We start from the raw sequence: 11,252 nt of genomic DNA on the forward strand, positions 1-11,252 counted from the left end.
AACTGAGGTTTCCTCTTCCTAGGTGTGTCAAGTTGACAACTGAAGCTAGCTATGAAACATGTTGATCATGAATAAGACAAATTTACAACTCTGTTTTTCATTCTGTCCACAAATCAATGGACAGAATAAAAAAAAATCACACTCAGGAAATATTATTATGCCTATGAAATTAGCAATACTTAACAAGATTTATAACCTTCTGTGGGAGGTGGCATAATAAATTGTTATAGTAGTATGGCATTGGAAAATTAGATCTGTGGGGCCAGGCATGTGGCTGCATGCTGTTGATCCTAGCACAGGTGGGAGATCATGATTTTAAAGCACTCTGGGTGACCTAATGAGAAAAATAAAAGTCCTTTGACATGATAATGCCATTGTACATGATAAATCACCCAAACACAGCAATGAAAAGATGGCCCTTCAGTACATGATAATGATAGAGGTGAAAAAGTAAAACTTGGAAATGATACGAATGTCCTTTTGTTAGTAGATCAAAAGTCTGATTGATAATATACAGCTAACTTTCAGATTATGAGGAAATTATGTTATTCTTTAGTTTCTTTCTTTGTTTTGTTTTTGTTTTTTGTCAGCTTGATACAAGCTAGAGTCATCTGGGAAGAGAGACCCTCAACTGAGAAAATGCTTCCATTAGATTGGCCTATGGGCTAGTCTATAGGGCATTTTCTTAACAGTTGATATGGAAGAGATCAGCCCATTGTGGGTGTCATCTTTCGGTAGATGATCCTGGAGTGTATAAGAAAACAAACAGCATACTTGAGAGGAGTAAGACAGTAAACAATGTTTCTCCATGGTGCCTGCTTCAGTTCCTGTCATGTTTGAGATTGTGCCCTGACTCCCCTCAGTAATGAACTATTTATTACCTATAAGTGTAAGATTAAATAAACCTTTTTCTTTACAAGTTGGTTTTGGCCAATGTTTTATCATAGAAATAGAAATGCTTACTAAGACAGGAATTGGTCAGGTTCTTGGGATGCTCCTGTGACAGACTTGATCATGTATTTGGGGGACAATCATACTAGCATTTGAACTTTTGTCTGAAAATGATGCTGAGTGCTCACAGCTATAGGAACATGAAAAGTAAGCATGTTAAGACCAATGTAGACAATGGAAGCCTGGCTTGTGATGTTTCAGATGAATTAAAAACATTAACAGGGCTGTTTGAGTGATTGTAAATCTGTGGTTCTGAAGAATGTCGAGTAAATAATTTGCTATAATTAATAAGACTAGAAACTTTAGCTTTTCTGGGACAATTGATGCTGACTAGCTGTGATCAAGAAGATACCAGCATCATTGACACAAAATCTTCTAGGAATAGTTCCTTAGGGTCAGTAGACAAAAGTTGCCATCCAGAGGGCACCAAGGCTGTACCTGGGGCTGTCAGCCAAACTTGATAGTGTGTAAAAGTCTCCCAGATGTTTTGAAGGCAGGAAGGGGTCATGGAGAGCTTCTTAGTCTTGGCATCATGTGGCAAGGGCAGAGTCCCTGAAAACAGCCTAGGAGGGGTTATTGGTGAAGTTTCATTCCAGTTGCTTTAGAGACTTCAACATTTTGGACATGCCAGGGCCATGATGTGACCACCAAAACTGAAGTAACTATGGAGTTGAATGAGCCTAAGCATAGGAGACAAGCAGCATGCCCCATGGTTGGCAGAGTCAAGGAAATGAACTTCCCAGGTCCTGTGAAGCCAGAAGATATGAACCCCAGAAGTCTGGCACTAGGCTTTACTCTATTAGACTTTTTTATTTTATTTGATTATGATTGTGTAATTGTGATAGGTTCTTTCATCCTGGAGTAAGAAACTACATAACTTATTTTTTATTTCACAGGACCCTACTTTTGAGAGACTAAATATTTTAGAAAGACTTTGGATATTACAAAGAAACTGAACTCTTAAAGAGTTTGAATTTTTAAAAACTGTGAGACTCAAAAGTTTGAGTGTTTTGTATTATGGTAGTGACAGTAATATGAGTTCTTGGAAAAGTTTATAACTGAAAGTGACATATTTATATATCAAGTTGACAAGGGACAATTGTCCTATTGTTGTTGTTTGTCAACTTAATGCAAGCGGGGTTGTCTGAAAAGAAGAAACTTCAATTGAGAAAATGTTTCTACTATACTGGCCTATAAGCAAGCATGTGGGACACTTTCTTGATTTATGATTGATGTGGAACAGTTCAGTTCCCTCTGGGAAGTGTCACCCCTAGGCAGGTGGTCCTAGGGTATATACGGAAGTAAACTGAGCAAACCAGGAGGTTCAAGCCAGAAAACTGCATTTTTTCCCATGGCTTCTGCTTCAATTTCTGCCTCTAGTTCCTACCTTGAGTTCCTGCTCTGACTTCCCTCAGTGATAGAATATGACCTGAGTATTATAAGAAGAAATAAACCATTTCTTCTGAAAATTGATTTTGATCTTGATGTTTTATGACAGCAATAAAAACTCTAATTAAAACAGATGGAAAGAATGGGTTTGTCCATCACTACCATTCTGTAGGGATACTCATGATACCTCGGTGAGTGACAAAAACAAGCTGCACAGTCACAATGACAGTTGGTGCCATCTTTGCCATGAATGCCCTTGCCTGCTTGCCTAGTCTACACTTTTTCCTTGAGAGTCATTCTTCACCATATATATATCCTCTTATTCTCACACATTCCTAAATATTTAACAGAAACTTCAACTTTTCAGTGAAGCTAAATTGATAGCTCTGGGTTAATCATTTATAAATTGAATCATTATGGAATTACCCTAAGAAGGTTGTGATGACAACCATATATTCACATCTTAGTTTCCATTAGAGAACAAATTCTTCAAAAACAGGGGCTGTATATCCTTAGTATCCTAGCATGGTATATAGATGTTATATAAATGAAGTAGTTTCCATACAGGGGAGATTTGCCAAGCTTTGCTAAATAGTAAATAATGTTATGAGTCAGATACATTCATATAGTTAATATACAAATAAACAAAGGTAAAATGTTTGAATAACATCAAACATCACCAAACAAAGAGGAACAGCATCTGCAGGGGACTTGGATAAGGAGGCAGTGCTGACTAGTTTATGGGCTGCCAAAACCCAAAATCATGCTGGCACAAACATTGACCAAAAATAAGTAACTTTAGAAAATTTCTCTTTGCTACTAATATAGAAAAGTATGTGGTGATGTTTGATACAGTAATTCTTATACTTTAAGCACTGTGGAATTAGGCAAAAATGTCTGCTCAAAGCTTTCTGGGAAAAGAAAACTCACTGCCTTTAATAGAGAACACAGACCCTTAAACAAAGAGTGTAAGAGAGGCCTCATGGGGCTACAGCTCTTCCATTTTCTGTTTTCCTTTTAGGTCTTTGAAAACGGAGCTTGCTTTAATTTGTTTGTGTCTGAGGGGCAATGCGCTCCATTTGGAACCAAAGGCTGCAATCTCTAAGGTACCTCACAGACCTAGGCAGGAGAAATGCAGTGCTGACAGAAGGAAGCATTCTATGACCATGCACTGCTTTCAAGTGCACTCACAACCAATGTCATCACAGAATCGAAGTCCACTTGAAATGTTATTGGAGGCAGGGGTGTAGCTCTGTTTTAGGGAGACATTATCTTCAATTCCCAGCAATGCCAATAAGAGGTTCCTGTTTGTTTGTTTGTTTTGTTTTGTTTTAAATCATTGAAGTAGCCTAGAGTTTTTAGCATGTGTAATTTCTCAAATGTCAGATAAGAAAACAGGTTATTATCCTAAGAAGGCATTACAGTCTTCTTTCCATCACTAAATGGCCCCACATGGCAGGAGCAAGTTGGGAATTGCTGGAGCAAAGGGTCACCAGTTCAAAGCACTTGCTCCTCTTGAAGAAAGCCTGGATTTGGTTCCCATCATCTTCCTACATTGTGACTCTAACCACCTGTATTCCAGTTGTAGATGATTCAGTACTCTCTTGTGGATTCTGTGACCACTTCATGCACATGGGGCACATATATACATGTAGGCAAAATACTTCATAAACATAAAATAAAAATACCGAATTCCCCCAAGTGCCTGCCTATCAGAGTCTAGAACAGATGCTACAAGCAGCTAAGGATACTAATGGGAGGGATGTTCAATAAATCTAAGCACACTGAGCTTGTTAGTCCATTCACTTTATTCTTCTAAGTCAATTCTATCTACAAAGTTTCTTTTCTGTTCTCATAGTTAGCTCTTCTCAGTCCCTCCTGTTCTCAGTCCCTTCTGCTGTTCTATCATGTCTATCTAGTTCTTTTGTCTCCATCCTCATCTTTGTTCTTCTTAATCAATTCTCTCCAGTGCTCTCAGAGAACCAGTATATATGCACATGCAGTAATTCTTTGGCAAAGCAGTTTGAGGCTTGAAGTTCTCAGGGTCACAGAGAGAGGTGATAAGGATCCACACATAAAGCAATAAATGTCAGCTTCCAATTACAACCCAAAAGCAGAGTGATTAAAAGGGAGTTCTCTGGTAGGGTCAACTAAAGGTTAAGATCAATTAGGGAATCTAAGAACAGTACCTGGCTGAGGAGGAATTCAAACTTAATTTGCACAAGAAAGAAGCTTGGCACCTATCACCTGCCTGGCCTTGATGATCTTCTTGGGTCTGTGGGAACTAACTGCCTTAACTCAGTATCTAGCAAATGTCTAAAACATCATCCCAGGAATGTGAGCAATAAATCTTTCAAGTTAGGTCCTGTGTAAATAACCCTGGGGTGAAGGTATGGAGCTGAGGATTTAATTTTTAGTGGTTCTTTTCTATCTGTGGGTGAGGTGAGCTAATGTTTATCTATGTGCAGTTTTGTCCTAGGAAAAAAGGTATCTTTGCTGAAATACTTTTGTCTGGAGAATGGCCTTGGCCAGATATATGTTAATGAAAAAATAAACACAGCTGGGGACAGTTACCCCGAATGTATAGGGAAGTTGTAACCCAAGATTGAGATGCAATCATGAGATTACATGTACACATAACATGGAGATGCATGGTAAATGGAGAGAATCATAGCTGTTATTGAACAAGAAGTTTACAACAAGAGAAAGCCAGTTCATTCAAAAGGCAGTAATTCTATAATACCTTATGTGGTGGTTCCTGTAACAGAACCCTTAGTTCTGATAGGTTGAACTTCTGAACTCTGGTTGTCACTGCTGTATGCTCCATGGACTTTTGCTACCAGTGGCTCTCAAAATAAAAGGAAATCTTAAAACAAAATGGCCTCACAACCCCAGATGTTACTTCTACATCTCCAGATGCTGTACAGCAGTTGTTTAAACATAAAATATTGTAGGCACAGACATTAGACTCCATGCTCTTTTGTGCAGAGCACAAAGAAACTCTCAGTGGTTACTGATGCTGTCCACATTCTAGGTGTGTCATGCCAGGCGATTCCTGACACTGATGGTAGGATTCTAACCAGTAAAACTGAAAGTGATAATGATTATGTTTAGATCAGATCTTTAACCAACAGTGTGTGATATCTCAGGGCTGAATTTTTCACTGTACTCGTTTCTTGTATATGGTCCAAATAATGACTGCTGTGCTTAGCCCTGGACTGAAAGAAAGTGACACAGAGTTCATTTAAATTGACCCATAGTATTGCAAGAAGGGTCATTCTTTGTTCTTGTAAACTACTAGTGTTGAGCTGTTGGTTGTCATATAGAAATTTAGCCCATCTTAACTACTAGACTTTCCTCTATTTGGGTTTGTCTTAAGTAATAATTATACCAAGAAACTTATAATTGTTCTTTAGTACTAAACATGGGCTTAGATAAATGAAGAGTTTTGGAATAGTAGCAAGTATTATTCATGGAACATGGTTTTAGACATACCTCATGATGAAGTTGTAATATAGAGTAAACTTCTGCACTGTGAAACTAAACTCTTGTTACTGATGTTAAACCAGCAATTCCCAAGAATATAGTACTAATTTATAATCTACATTTAAATGTAGATTGATTACCTTATTTTATTTTTTATCATTTTTGACATTACACAATTGTAATACTGATCAATTTTCTGAAATATCATATACCTAAGTGGCCAAAATTCTGACTTTGAAACAGAACACCAGACATGGACTATTCACCTAGTACTTGGCTGCCTTCTGGCCTTCAAAAGAAGAATAAATTTGTTTAGCTGTAGTTGACTCATGCACATTCTAGGAGTAATAATTTCCATGCATTTTGATTATTTGCTCGTTTTAAAATTGCGTTAATGGAATTTTAATATTGACTTGTTTCATTTCTGTAAGAGATTCTGGTTATTATATCCTCAACAAATTAAATAGTTTTCAGGCACTATCATTCTATGGCCTGTCTCACCAATCTGTTGATGCTTTCTCCTCTGAGTGAAAGCTTTTAATTTTGATGCTCCTTTTCTCTATTTCTGCATTTTTTCCTTACTTTGTGTCTCTTATCCAAAATATCTTGTCCCTATCAACATTTTGAAGCATTCCCTTAGTTTTCTTCCAATAATATTCTTCACAGAAATTGAAATTTATGCTCCTAAAATTTCTATGGACTCACAAAAGGTTTGGTGTTCACGGCAATGCTAAGAAAGAAGACGGGCTGAAGGTGTGATATCTGACTTGTGAGTATACTGTAGAGCTACAGCCAAATTAACATGGTGCTGATGAACAGAATTGGATATATAGGACACAAAAATACATCTATGCATTTGGAAACAGAAAGGCAAGAACTCACATTAGAGATAGAATATGGGAAAGAAAGGTATCTATGAGATGAATTTCCCATACAATGTATATGAATTCTCACAGACAATTGTTGATCATGAAGATGCCCTCATGTGCCATCAGATGTGACTGAGTATCTGGTATGCAGGTCTTTTCCCTATTTGAAGTATTAAGAAAAGGCCTGAACTTCATTTCAATGTTCCAAATTGGAGGCTTACAACACTTTCTCATTCAACCTATTTTCTTTTGATCTGATCCAGTAAAGTGAAGGCAAATACTGCAGAATACAGGTACATCATCTTCCAGTCATGCAGGCATTGTCTAGGGGCTATAACATTTTGTTTTGGGAGTGCTTTTTTGCAAAAGGGAGCATCTACACATGGCTTTCACCATCCACAAGAATGCATAGTGCCCTGTTAATAGATAGTGATTTATTCTCATAGGCCAGGACTAGGCAACATAATTTTTAAATTAATATTAAAAAGTAAGCCATTATATCATAATACTCTAACACAGATCTCATGGCTCTCAATTGTAAAATGGTAAGGAACAACCTTCATGGTGATGTGCTGACTTCCAGAACCATGCTATAATTATTCTCTATTAAATAATCGAAATAAAAGTAAATATAAAAGAAAAATAATTTAACCAGATGAGGTTGATTAATGCAATCTTTACCTATAACATGAATTGCTAAATGGTCTTATTAATAAAATCCCAAAGCCAAATATTGGAGTGAAAGCTGAAATATCAGAGAAATAGAACAAGCCAGCCACAAGTTCTTATCACTAGGAAATCCTCAGCCCAAGAGAGCTACTTCCTGTATACTCATGCCTATACACCTTTCTGTGCCTTGCCATCTTTCTTCCTCTCTCCACCCAGCTACATCATCTTTCTGCCCAGCTCTATCACTTCCTGTCTGTATATACCTCCAGACCTCTATGGTTAACTAGTGCTGGGATTAAAGGCATATGCCACCATGCCTGGCTCTATTCCCAGTGTGGCCTTGAACTCATGGAGATCCAGATGAATCCCTGCTCGCCAAATGCTAGGATTAAAGGCATGTACTACCACTGTCTGACCTCTATGTTTAAAATAGTAGCTGGCTTTTTCCTTTAATCCCCAGACAAGCTTTATTTGTTAGAGCACAAACAAAATGTCACCACATTTACCTTAACATTATTAAAACCAAAAATTAGACATAAGAAATTAAAGGACAAGAGAGTATGCTGAAGATAAACTACTCTAACAACATGGTTTTGTAAGTGTACTTTGTTAAATTTTATTGATAATACACAAACTAGTTAAAGAGAGAATGCTTTTTCTCTTCTTCTCTTTGGATGACTGCACAAAACCTGAACCAAGGCACTGTCTTGCTAGGCCAGAACTTTATCAGTGAACCATACCAGTTGTGGTACAGTACATTTCAATGACAAATCATCTTGGCTCCTTGAGGCAAATTTACTTCTCATTTCTCATAAGATATTTTGTGTGTGCTTTCCTCGGCATTCTAGGAGGTAAACATGATTTTAGCTCTTCTTAGTTCTAAGTGAGGCAGAGTCCTGGAGTTAAATTTTGAAAGGAATGTTATATCACAAGAGAAAGGGCGTTCCAGGTAGTGAGGGAGGGGAATTTTCTAAGTAAGATGTTTTTGAACAGTTACTGAATTGTGCCTCTAAAAACAACCTTGGGTGTTGATTTGTTTTGAAAGGAAATGTCAAGGAAGCATTTCCTTTCATGCCTGAGTTCAGTCCAAATCTCACTGCGTACATACATTTTGAAGTTCCAGAATCTTCCTTGTTTAGTTTTCTTTATTCTTGAACCCAAATACTAGTTCTTCACAAGATATTTCATTCACCAGCTTTGAAAGCTGCCTTATGTGATGGAATCCTTTGGTGAGGTTGGGTGAATAAATTTGGATAAATGTCACAAGTGCTTCCCTTCTGAATCATCCCAGAGCTGACGATTCCAAGGCAATGGCAAACGTGGGCCTGGCTATTTTTGTACCCTGTGACGCCCCAGGAGTACAAGGTTTCTTTGTAGAATTTAAGTGAAATTTCCAGACACTAACATTTGTCAAGGAAAAAGAAATCATAACATGTAACACTTCAAGTTTGACAGGCACATGTAACAAATCTAAGAATAAAGAGGCTTTGAGCAAAAAGTTGGCCAGCATTCCGCCTCACTGTGGACAGACAGGAGCCATGATGCAAAGAGGGAAAGTAAACAAGTGCTGAGCAAGACTGCCTGAGTAAATAGAGTTTGGGCTACAGAATCAGGTCAATATTAACATCAGAACAAAGATACTGAGGTTCTTCTTAGAGTCTCTGAGAGGGTATCAATAAGATAAGCTCAAGGCCTTTGGATACTCTAGAGATGGTTATAGCATAGTCAGTGATGTACAATAAATAATCAATCCTATCAATTTACCTAAACAATTCAATTAAATCAACTGCTTGAACAATTAAACTAGAAAATAATTCGAGATTATTTATTGTATATGTACATAGCAGCCACTGTGTCTGTTAGGCAAGCATACACATGTATTTCTCAGACAATAATTATGGATTAATCAAGTATTGGTGAAATTATTAAGGCCACTCCACTTAGTTAAAAGGAAGATTTATTTAGTGGGCAACTTACAAAAAGGGAAAGGTAGGTCGCAGGGTCTGGGGAAGGTGTATTGCAATCCAGAGGTGTTCTCTGGAACTCTGCTTGGTCCACCTCTACTGTTCAGGGTCCCGGCACAGAGAGAGCGCTGGCCCATCCAGCTCACAGGTCTCCAGGTGCCTCCCGCCTCATAGGTGTGACAGTTGCCAGAGTGTCAATGGGGGTTGGAACTTCCAGATCCAAGCTGGAATGGCTACCCACTACATCCAAGTCTTTCAGAACTATCATTAGAAGATATTCCAATAATTTTTCAAAATCTACCACTGAAAAACTTAATCTATGATGCCCTCATGTCCTACCTGAGGGCCATAGACCTTCCTCTCAGCTTCCTTATCAACAAAAGCTTAGCCCTTTACAGTCTTTCACCTAGGCCAAAATTATATTCTCAAAGCATAACACATACTGTAGCATTATAATATTGAAATATCTTCTTCTTTTCTTCTTCCTAGTTTGTAAAATTCAGGATTCTAAAGATAATCTACACATATTCCCAGGCCAGAGCACAAACTTCCTCACTAATCTGTCTCCTGCTGGTCTCTCTTTAAGTGATGGCCACTGGTTATTTGGGGCCCTTAAAACACCCAAAACTGTTAAAAAAAAAATGCTTGGTCTTTATATTTGCTAATTCTTCCATATGAAAAATTTTTCCTTTTAATGACTGTGAAAAGGCCTTCCCGGAGCAGCTCTGTTTAGTCACTGAGTACCTTAATTTTTTTCTTGCTTCGATTGTCCTTTATGCATAAAGCATAGTAGTTCTCAAAACTATGCCATTTTGAGATCTGTTTACATATTTGTCTTCCCCTGAAAGACAGGTTTCATGAGAGTGTATTCTTCAGTGTAGACAGAATGGTGTCATATTTCATGATACTGACATGCTGATAGCAATGTCCCATAAACATTGTGAATGTTATTTCATACAGCTTTGGAGCTTTGGAGATGTGATGGAAGCAGAAAGATTGTTTTGCATAATCTAGATGGCATCTCTGTCATAGGGAGGAAAGAGGATCACCACCAATAAAAGGAGGCATGAGGATGGAACCAAAGGTTAGATTGCTATGCTTTGGACACAGAGTGGGAGATAAATTTTAAAATGTTAATGCCTCTATAAAGTAGCACAGGAAACCATCTTTTCCCTCTATCTTCCAGAAGATACCAGCATTAACCACAGCTTCAATTTAGACCAGTACAACTAATTCCAACTCACCAAAGTTAACTTGTTTTGTGCTCTTCTGAATTCATCTTTCTTTAGAAATCACACATGTAGTCAGTTGTTATATTAATTACTTTTGTGTTGGTGTGTCAAATAACTGACAGAAACAGTTTATAGGATTTATCCTGGTTCACGATTCATAGGCTTCAGTCTATGGGCATGAGTCTTGGCCTATTGTGAGAAGAAATGTCATCATGATCAGAGTGTTTTAAGAAGGAACTTCACCACACTGCAATGAGTAAATAGGGAGCAGAAGCAACAGGAAGTAGACAGAGCATGATACCGCTCCAAGGGCCTGTCTGTACTGTTCTACTTCCTTTATCCAGATGTTATCATATCCCAATCATCTCTCATCAGTGGTATGAATCACATCATCTAATATTCTTGAAAATGGCCTTGATCACACATCCACCAGTGTTCTTTACTCATCTCTAAGACATGATACAATACAGCAAGATTAAATATCAGAAGAACCAAGAATATTGACAGGATAACAAATATTAACTACACACAGAAACTTCTGTCTGTGAAAGGATTTAGGCTATAAATTAATAGTTCTATGGTTGTCACTATCATTTATTTTAAAATCTACAGTACCTCCCCATTCCTTTTGTTGTTTGTTTTATTTTAATTTAATTTTTATTTACTTTATTTATTGTCCATCCCCAAGATCT

The 11,252-nt window shown here is 37.6% G+C and overlaps 1 protein-coding gene across 1 annotated transcript in view; it reads left to right on the top strand.

Annotated features, from left to right (window-relative positions):
• Nucleotides 1-11,252, top strand: part of Znf385d (zinc finger protein 385D) — a 938,498-nt gene that overhangs the window by 495,570 nt on the left and 431,676 nt on the right. The gene's annotated exons all lie outside the window — the stretch shown is intronic.

Source organism: Peromyscus leucopus, chromosome 9 (assembly GCF_004664715.2).
Source record: "Peromyscus leucopus breed LL Stock chromosome 9, UCI_PerLeu_2.1, whole genome shotgun sequence".
NCBI classification, from domain to species: Eukaryota; Metazoa; Chordata; class Mammalia; order Rodentia; family Cricetidae; genus Peromyscus; species Peromyscus leucopus.